Source organism: Suncus etruscus, chromosome 12 (assembly GCF_024139225.1).
Source record: "Suncus etruscus isolate mSunEtr1 chromosome 12, mSunEtr1.pri.cur, whole genome shotgun sequence".
NCBI lineage: Eukaryota > Metazoa > Chordata > Mammalia > Eulipotyphla > Soricidae > Suncus > Suncus etruscus.
This window is the reverse complement of record NC_064859.1, coordinates 37,727,510-37,751,049: the sequence shown is the minus strand read 5'-3', so window position 1 is coordinate 37,751,049 and position 23,540 is coordinate 37,727,510. Positions and strand designations below refer to the sequence as shown.

The following is a 23,540-nucleotide window of genomic DNA, read 5'->3' as shown; positions in this document are numbered from 1 at the left end:
AAATGAATTAAAGAGAGAGGGATATATATCGAATGATCATAACTCATTTGTGAGGTATAAAAATAGTATGATAATAATAACCAAAGAAAATAGAGATGAGGACCAAGAGAAATTGTTCATAGTAGAATGCTAGCCACAAATAGCTTAGGAATGTGCATTTCAGACAGAAAAGGGGCCACTATGCCAAAGATAGTTAGAAATGCTGACTCTGAACAAGAACTGGATGCTTAAAGAAGATAAAGTGATATGCATGGTGCCCTTTCATAACAGTATTGAAAACATCAGTGTCTAAGAAAATAGAAAAAGAAAGAGAGAAAAAGAAAGAGAGAAAAAGATATCTGTCAGAAAGTTAGGCAGGGTAAAGGATTAGAGAGAAATTAGGGACATTGGTGGCTGAAAATATTCACTGATAAATGGTCTTATATATTTTCTGACTGAAAATCATGAACATCTTTGTAACTGTGGGGGGCATACTATGAACAACCTTGTAAAATGTGTTTAAATAATATAATTTTTTAAAACCAAAAATAAATATCATTAGTGCACATTAGTACCCCTCAACTGACTAAGAGCATCTTGGGAGAAAAAGGTTAGTCATGTCCCCACACTGACAGTTGCATCACTGCTCACAACCACTGCTTCATCAATGGCCGGCCCCACCAGTGGAACTCTGCAGAGCATCAAATTCCACAAATAGCTAACACTCCCAGGAATTTTTTAGACTAAGTGCAGGTACCCTTTCTCTCTCCACTACACCCACAATCCTTCTTTTATTTTGGAAGTCCTAGCAGCCAAACCTCACCACCCCCAGAGCCTCAATATTACCTAAGAGCTTGGAATTCCTGAAATGTATGGCTGCACAATATCCCAGAATTTTTTTCAGTACTGTCAACCCAGTAGGGAAACACCAATTCATACATCATAGAGTCAAAGCCACTTAATGTTCAGGAACAAAACAATTAACAGAAGTTAAAATAAATTTCTTAGCAAACCTTCTGACAATGATTTCATGGCCCTACTCTGATAAGTTAATTTTTCACAAAGTTTATTATAGCCTTTCATTTAAAAATTTTTTTACCATTTACCTATTAAAAACATTTCCAAATTTAATTTGACCTTTGCTACCTTTTCAGAAAAGCATACTACTCAACACCTTCTGAAAATCTACTTTCTTTCAGAGCATAGATTGTACTCCTCAATTGCACTATTGTCCCCCTCCTAGATCACTGACCATTCTAGGGCCCTGCTAGAGTGGAATGACTGCCCACTTTGAAAAATATACTCTATAATTCACGTTAGCTGTTGGATAAATTTCTGTGTTAGAGGGGTAAGTACACATGACTCAAATGTGCTGTCTCACTTTCCTCAGTTGAAAAATTAAACCTAGCATACTCCTGCAGTATTTCAGGCTCAACACCACTGTAAACTAAAAATGGTTAACTTTCAAAAGCTAAACATCCTTCATTTATATAACTAAGACCAGGAAAAGACCAGAAAAGATAAGGCCTCCCAATCCTTACAAAAACAGGCTGTGTTCTTTACACTGACTGTATAGAAAGAGGAGGTACAGTAAATGCACCCCATATACACCTCAATCCAGGCCCTTTGCCTAATCTGTATTGTGAATTGGGGTACATAAGAATTAACATAGACTTCTACTGATTTTAATAGTAAAACATATAAACTGAACAATTTTAAATTAAACAATTTCTTTTTAATTTTTATTGGGCCACACCCATTTGATGCTCAGGGGTTACTAGTGGCTAAGCAGTCAGAAATTGCCCCTGGCTTGGGGGACCATATGGGAAGCTGGGGATCAAACTGCGGTCCTTCCTTTGCTAGCGCTTGCAAGGCAGACACCTTACCTCTAGCGCCACCTCACTGGCCCCTAAATTAAACAATTTAAATGGAAATTTTTTACCCTGAAATAAAATTAACTACTTAATTCATGTAATATTTATGTAATAGTGGTAGTCTTTTGGAATTTTATATATTTATACAGATATTGATATAATTTATATCTATAGATTTTGCATTATCTTAAGAAATAGTTGCACGTTAACAAAATATAATTCAAAGTAACTTATATGTCTCCAAATACAGCTTGGTTCAAAAACCAAAAACATTGTACTATACTATAATTTTCTTGTGATAGATTTTCCCAACTTCTTGATTGTCTTTCATCATAATGAATCATTAAAAATATAACTGCTATTACCTTATTATCTTTATATGCAAAATAAATGTCTAATGAGTGATATATTAGTTTTATTTTTGTGAAGCTGGTTATCAAACTCTGGACATCACACATGTGAAACATACCCTCTGCAGCCAAAGCCACATCCTCAGCAATTATATACATTTTGGTTAGAGAGCTAGGAAAGTTTACATTATCATCTTTCTTATAATAAAGGATAGCTAGCAGAAAACATTGAATGATAAATACTATATTACAAAATTCAAAGTGATAGTAGTGCCAGCTAGAAATTTAGAACTCATTTAATATATATACATACAAATACAATTTACTGTAGTTTGTGTAACATGTTTACAACCATGTTAACAATTATAGTTTTGATGCACAGTTACCACAAGAACTGGACGAGTAGTAATCTGATATTGGTTGGAGGGTTTTTGACATTTTGGTAGTGATGATGCATAGTAACTGTACATTGATGGATTTTACCTAGACTCATAATCAAATATTTCCACATCATTTCTGACTGCATAAAGTTAGTAAGTAAAATATTTTTACCTAATTGTTTATATATAGGGTAACCACATAGCTTCTTCTTCAGACTGGTAAAGCTTGTAAAGTAAAAGAAGTCAATGGTAACGAATACTTTATGACTAAATTGGAACTGTCAGGGGAAATTTTCTAGTCACTGAGTTTTAAATCCTTATGAAATCTGACAGAATATAAGAGTGTTGCAGTACAAAGAGAATTGTAAAGGTCATGTTGAGGCTTATAAGGATTTGGTGATTTTATGTGAATAAAGTAGAAACCATTTTGTGTAAAACATTAAGAAGGTTTGGTTTTTGTTATAAAATTTCACTCTAAATTGCTTTTGAGATACCCAGTCTAAGACTGTTATAGGTGTCAGGGTGCTATGACAAATGTTAAGAAGCCTCTCTACTATGAAGTTACACATAGCCCTGATACTGGTTCTATGTCGAGGAAAGTACCTTAAATATAGATCTAGGTGTAGTCCCTGAGAACCACTGGGGTTCCTTCCTCAAAAAATACAGCCATAAATCCAGTTAAAGATGATTGTGTTGGAGAGTAGGTGATTGAAGCAGAAGCCTCATACCCCCAATCGTGGGCATTGGAGAGATAAATGCAGGTCTGGATGTAAAATGCAGATGAAGGGAATAATCTACACATAGTTAAGGGGATAAAACAGGTTTAGGAAGTCCCTCCCACATGCAAGCCTTCCTCTCCTAAGAAGCAGATAGCTCAGAGGTGGAAAACCAAAACCACAGATTTTTCCCTAAAGCCCGGGGTCTTTAATAGCAAGCCTCAGAATTGGAGTGGAGAAAAAGTGGTCTAAGGCACCAATCCAAAGGATGCTTTTATTCAAAGGTTTTTTAAGACCAATGAGTAACAAGCATATTATCCTGAGAAGGATAGAATATGGTTAATTCAACAGGCGATAACAATAGTGGTATTGAGCAGAGTTTATTATTAATTTTAAGTGACAAATGTGCACTGGTGAAGGAATAGGTGTAGGACCATTATGTGACTGAAACTCAATCATGAACAACTTTGTAATTTTGTAGTCTCACAGTGATTTGATTTAAATTTATTCATTAAAAATTTTAAGTGAGACGGTCTTTTCGCAGTTATTTTTAGCTGTACCTTTACTTTCAAAAATTATAACAAAAATACTTTTCAACCTAGAAGTCGGTAAATTCCTAAACTTTGTAGTAAAACTGAGCAGGACTTTTGAGTATTTGTTTTGTTTTTAATTTTGGGCCACACTCAGAAGTGCTCATGGATTACTCTTGATTCTGTTCTCAAGAATTGCTCCTGGTAGGCTCAGGGGACCATCTGGGATACTGGGAATTAAACCTGGGTCCATCCCAGGCCCACAGCATACAAGGCAAACATCCTATCACTGTGCAAACACCCTATCCCTGTGCTATCTCTCCGGCCTCTTCAATAGGATATTTAAAGAATAATTTCTCTAACTGCTCTCTCTTGTCTTTGTAGCAAGCTTCCTACCCAAAATTTCTTACCATATATTTTCTCTGAATATCATCTCCACTCTATCTTTTATTTTCCTCATATTCCACAGATGAGTAACATTATTCTATGTTTATCCCTCTCCCTCTAACTCATTTCCCAAAATAACTATTATTTAAAGAGATACTTCAGAAGTACACAAAGGTATAAAGAAAGAGAAATTTGACATTGCATCTTAAGGTCTTAAACTTGTGAGTGTGGTGAGTAAAATCACACACACACACACACACACACACACACACACGTACATAAAAGTTAAAGAGAGAGATAGAGAGAATAAAGTTGCCCAAAATAAAAAAAGTAAATTAATTGCATGAAGATTAAGGAAAGAACCATAACTAAGAAGAATTAAATTCTTCCACAGAACCTTCTTTGAAAGAAACTTCGTTGCTTACACAGTAACATGGGCCTTCTAAATATCAGTCTATACAATATTTTTTAATTTTTTATTTAAATAAATTTATTACATACATGATTGTGTTTGGGTTTTAGTCATGTAAAGAACACCATCCATCACCAGTGCAACATTCCCATCACCAATGTCCCAAATCCCCCTCCTCGCCACCCAAACCTCGCCTGTACTCCAGACAGGCTTTCTATATCCCTTGTACATACTCATTATTAGGATAGATCAAAACTTAGTTATTACTCTAACTGAACTCATCCCTGTTTGTGGAGAGCTTCATGAGGTGATCTGTAACTTCGAGCTCTTTCCTCTTTTGTGTCTGAAAGTTATTATTGCAAGAATGTCTTTCAGTTTTCTTAAAACCCATAGATGAGTGAGACCATTCTGTGGCTTTCTCTCTCTGACTTATTTCACTCAGCATAATACATTCCATGAACATCCATATATAGGAAAATTTCATGACTTCATCTCTCCTGATGGCTGCATAATATTCCATTGTGTATATGTAGCAGTTTCTTTAGCCATTCATCTGTTGAAAGGTATCTTGGCTGTTTCCAGAGCCTTGCTATAGTATATAGTGCTGCAATGAATATAGGTGTAAGGAAGGGATTTTTGTATTGTATTTTTGTATTCCTAGGGTATATTCCCAGGAGTGGTAAAGCTGGGTCGTATGGGAGCTCGATTTCCAGTTTTTGGAGGAATCTCCATATTGCTTTCCATAAAGGTTGAACTAGATGACATTCCCACCAGCAGTGGATAAGAGTTCCTTTCACTCCACATCCCGCCAACACTGCTTGTTCTCATTCTTTGTGATGTGTGCCAATCTCTGGGGTGTGAGGTGGTACTACATAGTTGTTTTGATTTGCACATTCCTGATGATTAGTGATGTGGAGCATTTTCTCATGTGTCTTTTGGCCATTTGTATTTCTTCTTTGTCAAAGTGTCTGTCCATTTCTTCTCCCATTTTTTTGATGGAATTAGATGTTTTTTCTTGTAAATTTCTGTCAGTGCTTTGTATATTTTGGAGATTAGCCCCTTGTCTGATGGGTATTGGGTGAATAGTTTCTCCCACTCAGTGGGGGGCTCTTGTATCATGGGCGCTATTTCTTTTGAGGTGCAGAAGCTGCTCAGTTTAATGTATTCCCATCTGTTAATCTCTGCTTTCACTTGCTTGGAGAGTACAGTTTCCTCTTTGAAGATATCTTTAGTCTCAATGTCCTGGAGTGTTTTACCTACGTGTTGCTCTATATATCTTATGGTTTTGGGTCTTATATCAAGGTTTTTCATCCATTTGGATTTAACCTTCGTACATGATGTTAGCTGGGGGTCTAAGTTCAATATTTTGCAAGTGGCTAGCCAGTGGTGCCAACACCACTGTTGAAGAGGCTTTCTTTGCTCCATTTAGGATTTCTTGCTCCTTTATCAAAAATTAGGCGATTGTATGTCTGGGGAACATTCTCTGAGAATTCAAGCCTATTCCACTGACCTGAGGGCCTGTCTTTATTCCAGTACCATGCTGTTTTGATAACTATTGCTTTGTTTAAAGTTTGGGAAAGTAATTCCTCACATATTCTTTTTCCCAATGATTGCTTTAGCTATTCTAAGGTGTTTATTGTTTCAAATAAATTTCAAAAGTACCTGATCCACTTCTTTGAAGAATGTCATGGGTATCTTTAGAGGGAATGCATTAAATCTGTACAATGCTTTGGGGAGTATTGCCATTTTAATGCTGTTAATCCTGCCAATCCATGAGCAGGGTATGTGCTTCCATTTCCGCGTGTCCTCTCTTATTTCAACCATGTTTTTCTTCAATTCATCTACTGAGTTTTTCAGACCTGTTATTTGACCTGAAATTTTAGTTTGGAATTTTCTGATTTCTATCTTCATATTCTCTTGATTTTTATTAGTGTTCTCTTCTATACTTTCTTTGAGTTCTTTGAACATCTTCCATATTGTGATTCTAAACTCCTTATCTGAGGACTAACTAGTTGGTTGGTCATGTTCAAGTCATCAGAGTTGCCATCATCATTCTCTATGTCTGGAGCTGGCCTGCGTTGTTTCCCCATTGTCACACTTGTATTGTGGGTTTTTCTATGTTTTTTTTCTACGTGTGGTTGTATTCATTGGCTAAATGATGTGCATGGATGGGAAGTGAAGTGGAGCAGCCATGCTCCTCTGTCTCCACCCTTTCTGGGCTTGTAACCTCACCTCCAGGGAAGGCTCCAGGGAAGGTGAGCCATCTGCAGATGAGCCACACAGAGGATGAAATCAGGCCGAAAATGGTGCACAGCACAGAAGACAGGCAAATAGGGGTGCTGGCATCTGAGTTCCAGCAGAATTCAGTGGCTTCTCCTTTCTGGGCTTGTAAAGTCAGCCATTTCTTATTCACTCACTTGCTCGCTGGGTAGCTTCAGAATGCAGTTTTTTAGGGGTTCACTTCCCAGGGCTCTGAGGAAATCTTGAAGGATTCATGAAATACAGAGAAGCACAGGACAGGGTTCTCTTTAGGTCCTCAGTTTCCTCAGAAGAAGCACAGCAGGGCAGAGACTCCGCAGGTGAAGCAATCAGCACTTCACCTGGAAGTCCCCACAGTCAGCCATTTCTTACTCACCACTCTATATGATTTTTTTTAAATGAATCAAGTTACTGCATTCATTGAAATGTGTTATACCAATTATAAAATATTAATTTAATATACTAATTAAAATGTCAAAGGAAAATTTGAATTTCTTCCTGAGAACAATAAAGCAGTAATCTTTGACCAGAATTTGTTGGTCACCACTGTGTCTGACAGAAATCACATTCAATACTTATCTAACACATGCAAGCTATTATTAAAGACATTAAATAAATCAAAAAAAATAAGAGGAATTTTAAATCATGTCCATATAATTTTATTTATTTATTTATTTGGTGTTTGGGTCACATCTGGTTACTCTTCAGGGTTACTTGCTCAAGGTTACTACTTGCTATGCACTCAGAATGTGCTGCTGGCTTGGGGATCATATGAAATGGCAGGGATCAAATCAAGGTCTGTCCTGGATCAGCCACGTGAAAGGCAAACTCCTTACCTCTGTGCTATAGCTCTGGTCCCATATAATTTAATTTTTAAAATACATTCATTTCTGTTTCAAAATGGAAACTCTACAAAACATAGCTTTTTGTCAATATGGCAACCTTTCCTGGCTCTCATAGAAGCAAATGCATAATTATTTGAAAACATAGAGGCCAAAAATAACACTATTGCTTTGGGATATTTATTTTATTTCCTTCAGTTTAATATAAACCACAGGTTCCACTTAAGAACTACACACCTATTTGGAGGTGGCATTTAATTTGAAGTCATCATACAAGCATAAGTTTCCTGTGGAAGCTAATTTTTTATATTTAAAATTAGATATAGGTTAGCAATGCCAACTTTCAAAGTCATTTATACCAAGTGAAAAGCTGGTTATGCTACAGATGTACAGAAACAGCAACCATAGGCACCCTATGGGTGAGAGAGGGAGACTCTCAAAACATATGCATTTTCTTGTTATTACTCTTTAAAATTTTGTTTTCAATTGTGATCATGACTTGAACGTTAACCAATATTGAGAATGAATAAACATTTCATGTTTAACTTGGAGATGTTACCTATGTTTATTGGGATTATTATAACTGAAGAGCAGCAATCTCCTTGTGTCAGTGCAGTTCAAAGTTTCATATCATCAAAAAAGTAAATATACTATTTCTGTTTTCTTTGGAAATAGTCTTGGATGTGTGGGGTTCTGGGCTTCCAGACAGTTTAGGGAAAGAAATGGTTTCTTTTTAACTCTGTCAATCTGTGGAAGGATTTATTTTGTTTAAACACCTTCATCAGGAGCTTTTCAGTGCTGATTTTGTCTTCCTATCACCAATGATGACTAGGTGCATCTAAAATCTCATATGCAAAATAGTTTAAGACATGCATAAACCAAACACGTATTAATCATGGCACAGATTTAAAAGCTCAGATATTGTTATCATATTCCTGCAAAGGAGGTTTTCACTTGCCTGGAAACTAAGTTAGAGAATAACAAAGCACCCTCAGTGATTTCCTGGAAGTATTTTGAGAACTTGTTCTGCTATACTTGGAGTAGGGAGGAATACTTTGAGGGCCAAATAGAGAATAAAGAGCAAGGACAATAAAAAGAAAAAGATGTAAGGTCTAGAGAAATAGGATAATATATCAGATAGGGTAGTGTCTTTGCCAGAAGCTAACCTCAATCTAGTGAACTCCATAAAATCCTCAGAACACTGCCAGAAGTGATACCAGGATTAAGCCCTGAGCAACAAAAACAAACACAAACATAAAGACATCTGGGTTCAAATCCTAGTTCTTTTTTTTCCCTAGTTGGTATTTTGATAAGAGAAGATATTTTTTTCTGAGATTAGGTTTACTAATAATCTATACAAAATAGCAGGACATTGCTCACAGCATTGTTGAAAAGTGATTGAAGGAGATAATATTCTTTCACATTATTATTTTTATTGTTTTCCTCTATTCTTGTCTATTCAATACTATCCTATACTTTTCTTTGCTGTGCTATGATTTTATTATATTATTACATTATATAATAAAGATATATTCTATAATATACATATTATTATATTAAAAATATATTACATTCCTTTACACTCCAAAGAAGTTAATGCTTTATTGAGTACATCATCCTCTAGACTCACTTATATTACTTTACACATTAAACTTTTTCATTGCTAGTGAAATTATTAAAGCTTCACAGCATCCAAAGAAAGTTACTACCTATATGTGGCCTCGAGCCATAAGATCTGGAAAGAGTAGTGGATTTCCCTTAGAAGGAAATAAGTCAGTTTGTCATGTAGAGCAATCAACTGCATAGCTCTGAAAGGTACTTAAATGATAAAAGTATCTGCCTGCCTGGAAACCTACAGTCTCCAAATTCTGACTTCATCCCTCTTTCCTCACTGTTAGTGATTTATTAGTGACCACATTGCACATTTTCTGACCTTTATTTCCAAAGCCTTAAGCGTGATTGCTTTCTTTGATGTACTCAGCGCTCATGGTGTGTCTGCCCTCTGGCGGTCAAGACAACTCCTCAAACCCCCCCCCCCCCAATAAATGCAATAATGTTTTGCCTCTTTCATTCTTTCCCACTGTAGAGAATCAAAGGTACTTACCAGCTCATTTATTGTTTCATAACTTGCAACTATTTGTACAATCTTCTATTGTAGGAGAATCATTTTTTTTTACAAACTCTTACCAACATTTTAAAACATTTCTATATTGCCTTGGTATTCTTTTTTTCTAAATCAAATCTAGTTCAGGTAAGATAGAATTCATATTCTTCCTCATGTCTTCATGGTATTTCCCAATTTTCCTTCTGAAAGGTGACAAGAAGTGGGCCATATAGATTGCCAAATGTTTAGGATGTGTGCCATGCTTGCAGCTGAACTTGGTTTTATTCCCGGTATCCCACAATGGTCTCTCTAATCTGCCAGGAGTAACTTCTGAATGCAGAGCCAAGTGGAACTCCTGAGCACTGCCAGGTGTGGCACACACACAAATAAAAATCCAAATATCTGGGGGCACACTAAAAACAGCAAATAGTGCTATGATGCTATTATTCAAACATCTAACTCATACATCAGGAACTCTGCTACAATCTCAAATATAGATATCCCATCATCTCATTTTTATGCTGTACAGTTGATCAAACACTTTTCTCACTTGTATTGCTTGCATACGCCTTAAGTTCAGAAACAGAGAATCAACCCAAATTTTTCCTAAACAGGATCCTCTTTCTTTCAGGATCTTGATTTTGGATTAATACTTATCACATTGACTCAAGAGTTTTTCCCACACTGCTTCATAATCTCGTCTAAATCATTGTCACTGTCTAGAGATAATAAAATTCAAACTCCTTTTTAAGGAGTTTGTCTCAGGGCTTTTACCACCTGAAGTACACAGCTGCTTTTCTTGCTTGACTTTGATGGACTTGCTTATTCATATAAGTAAATAAATCACAAATAAATAGATAATAAATATTAAATAATAAATTACATGCATTTCCCTCTATATTTGCCTTCAATTTATGAAATTCTATGTACACAGCTCTAAAAATCCACTCTGAATAATACTTTCCATCTGTAAATGTCTTAGATTCTTTTCCAAAGCAGTAGACTTGATAATTCTTTTAGGAGGATTACATATATATCATGTGTTGATTCTGTAGCACTTCATGTGTCAAAACGTCACACAAATAATCTTCCTCCCATGAGACTCTAAATTTTGTGGAACTGCTTCCTCATTTTATTAAATTTTGTAAATCTAAGAGCAAAAATAGTGCTGGGCATTTGGTTGGTCCTTAAGAAATTTGAAATGAATAATCACATGGCATTATGATTTAAGATTATAAAAGAAAATTGTTTTTCTTTTTCAAATCACACCCCACAGTGCTCAATATTTACTCCTGGCAGTGCATGGGGGACTGTATGAGATGCCAAGGATCAAACCTGGATGAGCAGCATGCAAGATTGGCACCTTACTGCTGTATTATTGCTCTGGAACTGAAGGGTGTTTTTAAATGGTGTCATTTAATTGATGTCAACTATATTTTTACCAATTATATCTTTACCTAAACTTGCATGAAGTCAAATCCTCCTTTCCAGTACCACTATGGTAATTCCTTCCTTCCTTCCTTCCTTCCTTCCTTCCTTCCTTCCTTCCTTCCTTCATTCCTTCCTTCCTTCCTCCTTCCTTCTTTCCTTCCTTCCTTCCTTCCTTCCTTCATTCCTTCATTCATTACTTTCTTCCTTCCCTTTTCCTTCCTTCCTTCCTTCCTTCCTTCCTTCCTTCCTTCCTTCCTTCCTTCATTCCTTCGTTCATTCCTTTCTTCCTTCCCTCTTCCTTCCTTCCTTCCTTCCTTCCTTCCTTCCTTCCTTCCTTCCTTCCTTCCTTCCTTCCTTCCTTCCTTCCTTCCTTCCTTCCTTTCTTCCTTCCTTCCTTTCTCTTTCTTTTCATTTTTGGTTATAGATAACTTCTTTTGTGGTATGTATTGAGGAGTGAAGTGAATACACAAAAATTGCCAGGATAATATTTTGGTTGATTGCATATATGTATAGGGACTAAAATGCAGATTCTGAAGTTAAATATCTATATAGAAATATCAACCATATATTTAAATAGGCTATAGGCATGTTACTTTTATATTTCAAACATGGAGTTTTTTTGTTTTTGGTTTTGGTTTTTGGTTTTTTTGGTTTTTGGGTCACACCCAGCAGCGCTCAGGGGGTTCCTCCTGGCTCCACGCTCAGAAATTGCTCCTGGCAGGCTCGGGGGACCATATGGGATGCCAAGATTTGATCTAATGACCTTCTGCATGAAAGGCAAATGACCACCTCCATGCTATCTCTCTGGCCCCAAAAAACATGTTTTAACATGTAAAATTGAATAATCAATACAGTATAAATATTAATTGAAATAATACATACAGTTGTTAACATCTTACCTATCACGTAAATGTTACCTGTCGTAATAATTATTAGCCACATTATACTTCCTCCTAGCCACAAGAATGTTTTTACATAAAATACATAAAATAATAAAAAGTAACTAGTCAGTTTGTAAATACATTAATATTTTAAAAGAGATTCTACTAAGAATTGCTTGATTTTATGAATTATGTTATTTAGTTGATACTAAATTTTATATGGTAAAATAAGTTAGAATATTGAAATCATGCTTCATAGAATCAAAGGTGGGGCATTAGACTAAAGCTCACTAAAGTAAATAAGTTCTTCAGCTCGAGACTAATGCTGAAGGGTCACTTTTCCAGGTTTTTATATTTATTCTTCTTGCCATGTGGAAATTGTAAATTTTTAATGCCTGAAGGGATAATTGGTATACACTAATTGACTCTGTGTGCCACAGTTTCCTTTCATGTCAAATGAGAATCATTGTAACATAATGCCATATATTCAGAGCAATTGCCCTACTGAACCCTCACAACTTTAAGACTGCATTCATTTTTTGTTTCTATCCAGATTTCTATACATACCACTTGCACCACCACTTTGGCCCTAGGCAAGTGACTTTTCTTTTTAAAGCATAATGTTTCAGATTTTTTCTGGTCTTAAAAGAATAGGAAACATTTAGAGAAAAATCTGTTTAGAGAAAAATATGTTTGATGTTCCTGCTGATATTATAGGTCGTTTGTCCTTACAACATATTAAAAGTTGTTGAGTTCCTTAGACCCTATATTCAGTTCTGCAGTGCTTAAGTTCTTGGAATTTGATATTCAAGAGAGATGTCATTGAATTTTTCTAATAAAATATTATTCAGTTCATGTATTATTTTCAAATAAGAAAGTAGTATAAATAATAGAGCTATAAATATGAACATAGCTGAATGAAGTCTGAATTCTACTATATTTAATCAGTTTAGATTTATATATCTAGGATTTCTTTGCTTAAAAATATTATTAAAAATGTTATTTTTCTAGAAAATGCTACAGGCAGTATTTCCTTCTTCTAGGTAGGCTTTTATGAATTCTGACATAATGCTGACTGATTCAGGTTCCTGAATGTCTCCTCAGACAGACATATATAGATATATTTGAGTTCTGTTATTAATACAAGTGCAGAGGATATTCTATTTCTAAATTATTAAAAAGAAAGGGTTATAAAGGGCCCAGAGAGATAGCACAGAGGTTTTCACCTTGCAAGCAGCCGATCCAGGACCTAAGGTGGTTGGTTCGAATCCCAATGTCCCATATGGTCCCCCATGCCTGCCAGGAGCTATTTCTGAGCAGACAGCCTGGAGTAACCCCTGAGCACCGCTGGGTGTGACCCAAAAACCAAAAAAAAAAAAAAAAAAAAAGGGTTATAAAATTATTTTATTTTATGCTAATTTATCTTTCTTTGATTCTCATATTTATTTTGCAAATAGTTCATGATTATTTAGAAAAAGCTAAAGAATAATTGGCAAAGTTTCCGTTATTTTATCCTAATTATATGTTTTTATTTTAACAAAATATTTGTTTGGTAATCTTAATAAGGTATAATTTTTTTCATTATAAAATTGCTTTATAGGGCCAGAGAGATAGCACAGCAGTAGGGCATTTTGTCTTGCATGCAGCCAATCCACGACAGACCTTGGTTTGATCCCCAGTGTCCCATATGGTCCCCCATGCCAAGGAGAGATTTCTGAGTGAAAGCCAGGAGTAACCCCTGAATGTCACAGGGTGTGGCCAAAAAGGAAAAAAAAATTGCTTTATATCTAAAAGTGTTTTTATATGGGATTTATTTTTAAAACAAAGTGAATATTCTGAAAGAGAAAAAGAGAACGGGGAGGGAGGAGCAAACTGAAGAGATTTTAACCTTTCTATTACATCATAGCACAAAGTCTATATTATTATTTTGAAAATACTGACATCTAGTGGATGTAAGATATTTGTACTCTAGAATCCCCCGGAATTACAAAAAGCAAAGCCTAATTACAAACGCATAGATAATCAAGATGATTTGATGATAATTGAAATTCACTGACCCATTCGCTGTCAGATGTCTGTTCACTTCCCAGTAAAATTTTAGTTATAAAATAACTTTACTAATTCAGAGGCTTCAAACCTTCAAGATAAGAGCAAAAGTTACCATTTTTAGTATTCAGGAAGGTTAAGCCAATACAGGTTCTAGTGTTGTTTTAAAAAGGAAAAAAAAAAAGTGCATATTGTGAACTCAATGGGAATAGAGCACTTTCAGTATTTTTATGACCATATCCACATTACAGTATCTATCAACCTCAACAATTATCTATTTGTTTTTATTTAATTCTCTGTGCATTTGTCTCACTTTGCTTTGGACTTTATGACTTTTGGTTATAGATTAAGACTTTTTTTATTTTTTCAAATTGAAGCTGGCAGGCAGGCCAGTAAGGAAGAACCCCATGCCAAGTCCCACTCCCCACTGCACTGATTTTTTTTGAGATATAATAAAACCAAAACACAGGATTTGGAGAAGTTTACTTCATCATTATTAAACATGTCACCTGCCTTCATGGTTGACCCGGAGAAGACTAGATGCCCTATCTGAATAAGATTCAACAGAAACACGGGACAGGAAGATTCAAGAAGATCATAAATCACCCCAACTCTTCCTCCTGGCAACCACCCTAGCAAGAGAACTTCTTGTTAGGTAGAAAACTGCACTGTAGTGCAGGTTAGGAAAACCTATAAAGATCAACTTGGAACAAAGAAGATGCTTACATGTTGCCGTGGTACATAGTGCCAGAGCTCATGGCGCCAGCATCTCCTGTCTTAAGATGCAGACTTTCCTCTTTCATTTTGAGTTGTGTGTCTGAGCTCTCTCTGCCTTTTGAAGAATACTGCTTACTTTTTCTTTCTTATCCTCTCAATACACTTCCTCAGTAACTGCAAGTAAAATTCGTTTTATTTTTTGTTTTTGTTTTTACTTCACTGTTTTTCTCCTCCTGAAATTCTTTTCTGTAAGGGAAGTTGTAGACCCAAAGGTCTGGTAAAATCTAGGACTGACTTGACTTTTCTTGCCAGACGCAAGGCCCACAGTCCTAGATTTCCTGAGCCACTTCCCTTGATGGCAGAGGTGGATAGAGAGAAAGGGGAAGATTCCTTTCTTGGAGAAACAGCCTTTCTCCTTCTACTTCACGTCCATCATCACCATGGGGACCTCCACCTGCATTCAAAATCAATAGGAAAACATTCAAATGAATGATGACTGCAGACTTCTTTTTGTAGTCTAAATCTTCATCAAACTTACCCTATAGAATTAAACTTTTTTACAACTCTGCGAATTATAAATGAGTTTCTACATACTTTTCTATGGATTCTCAGTACTTATTTATTGTATGCCCATCGTTTTTTCTTATTAAAGCAAAGACTTAAAATATTCAAGAAACTAAAAACAACTCCTCAAAAAGAAACTGATAGTGTTAGGTAGACAAAACCTTTACCTTCCTCTAATGAAAATCTAAGACAAAGAACATACAGAATACATTTCTATATTCAGCTGTTTGTTTTTCTTAGTTTCTACTTTTTCAGAAAGCTCATGTCTTGATATTTGAAACAATGAGAATATCATTTTTCAATCTATTAGAAATTAGATTAGAATTAAAGTGGCCTTAATTAAAAACATTTATTTTAAGTGCTTAAATCAAATTCTAATGAACACTTATAAATCCATTTCAATGATAAATGTGTTCTTCCTATATTTGATGATTGGCTCCTTATTCAGGAAACATTATGAGAATCTTGCAGTCTCATGCTGGCTTATTAAGAACATTTTTTCTACTATTGTTTGAGCTATATTACAGTGGTAAGGTGCTTACTTGGCATGCAGCTGACCCAGGTTTAATTCTAGGCATCCCTGAACCCACCAGGAGTTAATCACTCATCAAAATCAGAAGTGACCAACTGGATGCATACCCAGGAGTAAGCTAAGAGAACCACTGAGTGTCTCACCAAAGCAACGTAAAAAAAAAAAAAATTCACATTCTTCCGCTTCCTACATTTTGAGCATTTTGTTGATCAATAATTTTTCCATACAGACTAATGAAGAAGATAGAATAAGATAAATTTGGTTTGAGATAATTGTCACAATAATTTATATAGAAACTAATAAAAATCCACCAACTGTGCAGTTATTTTATTTTAATGTGTCCTTATGACTCATTGTTAGCTAAGTGCTTGTTATACATACAGACATTATTTTTAAGTATCAGAAATCATCTGTATTGCTCACAAGAGGTTTAATTGGTGTAAAATGCCTTTTATGCCTTTTATTATTTACTGTATTCTGAAATCTTTATTCCTTATTGAAAGGAACCAGAATTTAACACCCCCAAATATACTATTTTGACATCAGGATTATTTTAAACTAATATTTTTTGGTGTTTTGGGCCACATCAGATGATGCTCAGGGGTTACTTCTGGGTATGCGCTCAGAAATCGCTCCTGGCTTGGGGAACCATATGGGACGATGGGGGTTCAAACCATTGTCCGTTCTAGGCTAGCACCGGCAAGGCAGATGCCTTATTACTCCATGCCACCGCTTTGACCCCTGAACTAATTATTTTTAAGAAGTACCAAGCATATTAAAAGTACTAAAATATCGTGGAGTTTCTTGTTTTGTAGAAGAATTTTATGTTTATAAGTAAAACCTATATTTTAGAGGTGTCCCCTCTCGTGACCAGGGAGAGAAGGAAGACTAATTTATTTTTACAATTTTCTTGGTAAACTCTTTTAACTGGCATTCCATTATCTCTTGCTTTTCTCTATAAATTATATTTCAGGGGCCAGAGCAATAGCACAGTGGGTAAGGCATTTGCCTTGTATGCAGCCAACCTGAGTTAAATACTTGGCATTCCATATGAACTTCCCAGCCTGCAAGGAGCGATTTCTAAATGCAGATCTAGGAGTAACCCCTAAGTACCTCTGAGTGTGGCCCAAAAAACAAATATATATAATATATTATTACATATATTATATATGTTATATATATTTCAGTAATAGCTTAGACCATTCTTGAAAGTTATTTCATTTATTAAATCTTATCTATCATGCACAATGAAGTATACATGTTCCTACATTTTGATCATTATGACTATCAAGAGAAAACTGACCCAGTCCTATACCATACTGTGTACCCTATCACCCAGACATGTTTGTGTACTATATCATCTTGCTATCAGTAACTCTCCCCACACTCTACTCCTCTTCTCTGCTTCCAGTGTAGACCATTCTCCAGTCAGGGCACTAGCATGTTTAAATGTATTCTGAACCTTTGGCTGAGTGCTCCCTCAGATTTGGAGATAGCTATTCATGACAGTACAAAGTAAAAGAATCTTTCTTGAGTTTTCTTTTCACTTTAAGTTTTCTTTTTTTCCAAGTACACATCTTTGTCTCTTCACCTTGCTGGAGTACACTACAACAAGTGAACTAAAGCAACAGATGATATACTCTACACAGAAAGTCTAAAAACTCTACCAAGAATAAAATACCGTAGAAGCAAAAAATAGAATGTGGCAAGCTATAAAATCAACATGCAGAAATCAATGGCAAACAATCAAAGAATAAACAGAAATGAGAGTAATAAGAGACAACCCCATTCCCAGTTTGTTTTAAAATATTAAGTATCTAAGAATAAGCTTATTAATAAAAGACATAAAAGAAAACTAATTTTATGTTATTAATATCTTGTATGTGCTTTGATGAAAATATGCATTTGTCTTTAATAAGTGCATGTTCCAAAAGAAGAAATGTTGAAACTACTTGAGAAGATACTTAACTTTATATGAAATTGCTAATTTTATAGTAGTTACATTTTATTACTAAAATTAATACACAAGTATTCTTGCTGACTCATGTCTACAGTAATACTTAATATTTTGTCTATGCTTCATGTATCCCATTGGAATAAATTTAAGTCATTTCACAATGTTATTTTATTTTATAATTTTTCAATAAATTGTTAATAAGAACTACTAAGAACCCCTAAGCCTTTCTAAGAGTGACCCTTTAGTGCAGATCCTAAATAAACCCTGAGCACTGCTGAGTGTGGTTTCAAAGACAAAAAAAGGGGCCAGCGAGGTGGCACTAGAGGTAAGGTGTCTGCCTTGCAAGTGCTAGCCAAGGAAGGACCTCGGTTTGATCCCCTGGCATTCCATATGGTCCCCCAAGCCAGGGGCAATTTCTGAGCGCTTAGCCAGGAGTAACCCCTGAGCATCAAACGGTGTGGCCCGAAAAACCAAAAAAAAAAAAAAAAAGATAAAAGAAAAATCTGATTTGGGGTAAGTAAAGCTTTCCACTTTCAATGAAAATTTATTTTAATATTTATCATAAAAGAATCTTAGACCCTAAAAAATCTTTGCTTATTGTTTTCCCAATGTTTTTGGTGGATTCTATGTAAAACAGAATATGCCAAATATATTGAGAAAAGATAAGTAGACTGCTTCATAATATGAACATTAGAAGTATCTTCAGTAATTTAACTTCAATAATTTAATTTTATTATATTTAGCAAAGATAATAAAAACAGAAAGTAACAAATGGAAGTAGATCAATTTTTAAAATTTGGGGCAAAAGAAACTAAGGCTAAAGTAAAAAAATAAGTTAATAAATGAGAGAAAATATTTACATATGATAATCAGAAAAAGAAAAATATTTAAGTTATATATAATATATACCAATCTCAAGAAAAAAGTATAGTCCTACTAAAATTTGGAGAGACAGGATAAATAGGTACTTCCCTGAAAGCATACTAATGCAATTTATATATGAAAAGTTGTTCTTCACTTATTATACAGAAAACTGTAAATAAAAATCAATGAGATAGAGGAAGGAGAGATAGCATGGAGGTAAGGCGTTTGCCTTTCATGCAGAAGATCTGTGGTTCAAATCCCGGCAACCCATATGGTCCCCCGAGCCTGCCAGGAGTGATTTCTGAGCACAGAGCCAGGAGTAACCCCTGAGCGCTGCCGGGTGTGACCCAAAAACCAAATAAATAAATAAATAAATGAATGAATAAATAAATAAATAAATAAATAAAATAAAAAAAATCAATGAAATAGCATTTTAAAATAATTAAAGTGGCATATATCAAAAAGACTCTAAACAGCATGACATGAGATGAAAGTGTGCTACATATGCATTGTGATAGAAACATTATCTAGTTTACCCTCTATAAAGCAGTCAGAAAAAAAGCTAAGAAATTCTAAAAATATCTTAAAAATCTAAGTCTCTAAAAATCTAAGAACTGGATTCAGAGAGTTAATAGAGTGAGTATAGAGGTTGCCTTGCATACTGCAAACCTACAAACCCAGTATTGATTCAAGCACCCTGATCTCTTCTAAGAGTGATCCCTGAATAGAAAGCAAGGAGTAAACTCTGAGTACTAGAGGGTGTATAGCATGAACAAAAACAACTTTTTAGAAAAGAATAGAACTGAATATAATCTAAAAATTCCACTTCTTAGCATCTACCTCCAAAATAGAAAAGAATTAATTAAAAAAATCATACCTATATTCATTGAACTACTTATGATAATAATAGATGGGGCATGGAAACAACCCAAATAAATCAAAAACAGAAAAATGAATAAAAATTTTGTAGTATAGATATATAATAAAATTTATGCCACAGTAAAAATAATGAAATAAAATCATGTAGTTTTCTGCAATGTAAAAGAAATAGAGAGTATAATTTTAAGCAAAATAAAGTTTAAGGAAGAAAAACAACCAGATTACCTCATTCATTTGTGGTTTAGAGATATAAATAAAAAGTAAATAGTTTGAAATAATGACAACTAGATAGCCTTGGATTATAAAACAGATAACCAAGAGTAGGACAGAGTGGGGAGAATAAAGAGGTAGACTTTGAGGCTTTTGTAGCTCTGGGTCACCCTCAAATATATGTCCTGAACACCCACTGAAACTGGAGCTAGGAGCAGATGGTTAGTGTGCCCAGAAAAAAAACATGGATGTAAGATAGATAGGACCCCACAATTGGTAGTGACAGAGGTGGCAGTCTGCTTTTTGACTTAGAGACTAATTTTAAACTCAAATGTGCACGTTCAAAGAAGAGCACGGCCACTCTAATTTGCTCCACAAACACATATTTCCTCTAGTCAAGGAGGTCCACCACAACACATTAAAAAATACCACTACACTCTAAAGATCACAATATAATATAGAATTCTAACGTATTTAGTATATGAAGATGGTACTTCTGAAGACACAATGAATAGTAGCCTACCTGTATAGTCTTCCTGATAAAGACTTTAGAAAGTAAATGTTGAGTAACTAAGAAACTACAAGAAATGTATTACAGCTAATTAGACTCAAAGGGTACAAGAGTAGAAATACCTATATTCATTTCAGCACTATTTACAATAGCCAGACTCTAAAAACAATCAAGATGCCTTTCAACAGACGAATGGCTAAAGAAACTGTGGTACATACACACAATGGAATATTATGCAGCCATCAGGAGAGATGAAGTGATGAAATCTTCCTATACATGTATGTATATGGAATCTATTATGCTGAGTGAAATTAGACAAAGGGAGAGAGATAGACACAGAATAGTCTCAATAGTCTCAACCAGTGCTGGCCTGGATGTGGGGAGAAAGAGACTCTCATTTACTACTGGTAGAAATGTCAAGTGGTCCAAATTTATTTTTTGTAAAACAGTATGGATATTCCGCAAAAAAACTAGAAATTGAACTTTTATATGACCCAGCAATACCACTTTTAGTAACATACACTAGGAGTCCAAAAACACAGTGTAGAAAAAGCCTTCTAAAATTTCTATGTTTATCACAGTACTAGTCACAATAGCCAGAATTCGAAAACAATCCAAGTGCTGAGAACAGATGAGTGGGTAATGAATCTGTGGTATAGATCTACACAATGGAATAATGTGCAATTTGTTAGGAAAAATAAAGTCATGAAATTTGCTTATACCCTGATGAATATGGAGAGTATTTACTGAGAAAAATTAATCAGGAATAGGCATACAATGATCATTATATCATTTTGTGGAATAGAAAAAGAAACAGGATGGTCACTATATCCAAAAACAGTAGAAATGAGGTTAGGAGGATCAGTCCATGGTGAGAAGTATGCCACAACACTAAAATAGGGAAATCTTACATATAGAAAAAAGTTCTTATCTAATTTGGATAGGAACTCATAAATTTTATAGTGCAGGTCTTCCTTTTACCCTGAATATCTGTCAAGGAGATTTGACTTTAGCATCAATAGATCAGACATCAACCATCCAACCCTGAACCTCAGATCCCAACATTGGTACTGGCGCAGTTTATGGCACCAGAAATTAAACTCCCTCTGGGGGAGGCTCCAATGCTGTGCTAGCACCAGCCTGCTCCAGGATAGGTCCATAAGACACCCTGACGACGAGGAAACAGCAACAACTTGATCTAAGGGCAAGTTGCCCTACCTCACCATCCAACCGTGAGATGAAATCAGAAGACACTCCATTCTAGAATCTGTGCAAGAACCAAGATCTCTAATTATAGAAGACTGACTACAACAACCGTGACTAAGCAAAATTTTTTCTGTGACAACAAAGAAAGGCTTTATGCTAATCTTCATCTTAGAACCTGTGCAAAAACTGAGATCTCTAACTACTGAAGACTGATTTTGACGACCATGAATGAGCAGAACTTTTTCTGGGACCATAAAAAGAGACCTTGGACTTGGACAACCAACATTCCCATAGCCTATAGTTGGTCTTTTGACAGTGTGCTTCATGGGTGGAGACACCCTGTATCTCCTAGGCCAATGGAATTTCCTTTCTAATTTTCTCAGTGTTTTCTGTGCATATGCAAAATAAAAAAAATAATAAATAAGCCACATCTGTTCTTCTTTATTTCTTATTTTAATTTTATTTATATTCCAAATAGGGGCTCCTGTCTTTTTTCACAGAATCATAGAACACAAACCACTTTTTTCTGTCTCATATTTCTATGTTTTCCTAGAAATTGAGAAAAGATAAAAAAAAAAAAGTAGATGGAGCCTAGGAGCCAAGAGTCTCAGGAGCATTGAGTGGGAAAAATAAGTAGTCAAATCTAAATACCCAAGCCAAAGTCAGCTACAATAGAATCAAGAAACCTATCAAGAGAAACTATAACAAGCTAAACAAAATGGACCTGTTACACTGGTAGTTCGAGGGGATTGATGTGGAGGTATGGAATGCAGGTGGGGGAAAGTCGATGGAGGGAAGTCTGCACTATTGGTAGGAATGGCCCTAATCACTGTCACAAAATGGCTGAAACATAATTTTAAAAGACTTGTAATTCACAAGGGTTTCAATAAGAAAAAATTTAAAAATAAAGAAGTGTGCCAACAATAGTGAATCAGTGCAGTTAGGGCAGAGAAGGGATCACTATGACAAGATATTTGGAAATTATCACTCTGGGTGCTAAAAGGAGATAAAGTGATATGCTTGATTCCCTTTCAGTAGCACTGTTGCAAACTATAGAAGAAATAGAGTGAGTTAGAGAAAGGGGGATGTGGGGGAAAATATCTGTTTCAGAGGCAGGTAGGCCTGCCTCTGGGGGAATGTGGGAGGGAAACTGGGACATTGGTGGCAGAAAATGTACATTGGCAAAGTATGTTGTAGATAGAATAACTTAAACTCAATAGGAACAATATCTGTGGAGAAAAACACAACTGTCTTTTTGTTTTGTTTTGTTTTGTTTTTTGTTTGTTTTTGGGCCATACCCGGCATTGCTCAGGGGTTACTCCTGGCTGTCTGCTCAGAAATAGCTGCTGGCAGGCATGGGGGACCATATGGGACACCGGGATTTGAACCAACCACCTTTGGTCCTGGATCGGCTGCTTGCAAGGCAAACGCCGCTGTGCTATCTCTCCAGGCCCCACAACTGTCTTATGTACAACCGTGCAACTATGGTGTTTAAATAAAGTAATTTTGTTTAAAAAGTGGACATGAAGTTACATAAGGACATGGTGGAATGTATTGGGTTCATTAGTGGGGGTTTGTGATTAAAGTATCTATGTGCATCAATTTCACAGACATAATTGTATGTGAAATTTCACTATTTCACAGCCATAATTAAATGACAAGATTCATTTAGTATAGTATATGAATTTTATTTGGGTCAGAAATCCAGTATTTTCCTAACATTTCATGGTATTGTATGATTGTAAATATCTTCAGCTGTCAGTACTTTAGGAGCAGTACTATGCCATGTCATATGGAACTCCCAAAGAGCAGAGGAAAAGTCTAAGTCTTTTTAATTAAGGCTATGTTTCCATGCCAACATGTTTTATAAATATCAACCAGTGAGGAATGAAGAAGTAGTACAGAAGTT

General features: G+C 35.4%; 1 non-coding gene across 1 annotated transcript; it reads left to right on the top strand.

The window, feature by feature from the left end:
- Positions 1-1,503: 1,503 nt before the first annotated feature.
- Positions 1,504-1,639, top strand: LOC126024828 (small nucleolar RNA SNORA51). Its single transcript, XR_007500928.1, has one exon. It is a non-coding gene; the product is annotated as a small nucleolar RNA SNORA51 (small nucleolar RNA).
- The last annotated feature ends 21,901 nt before the right edge of the window (positions 1,640-23,540 follow it).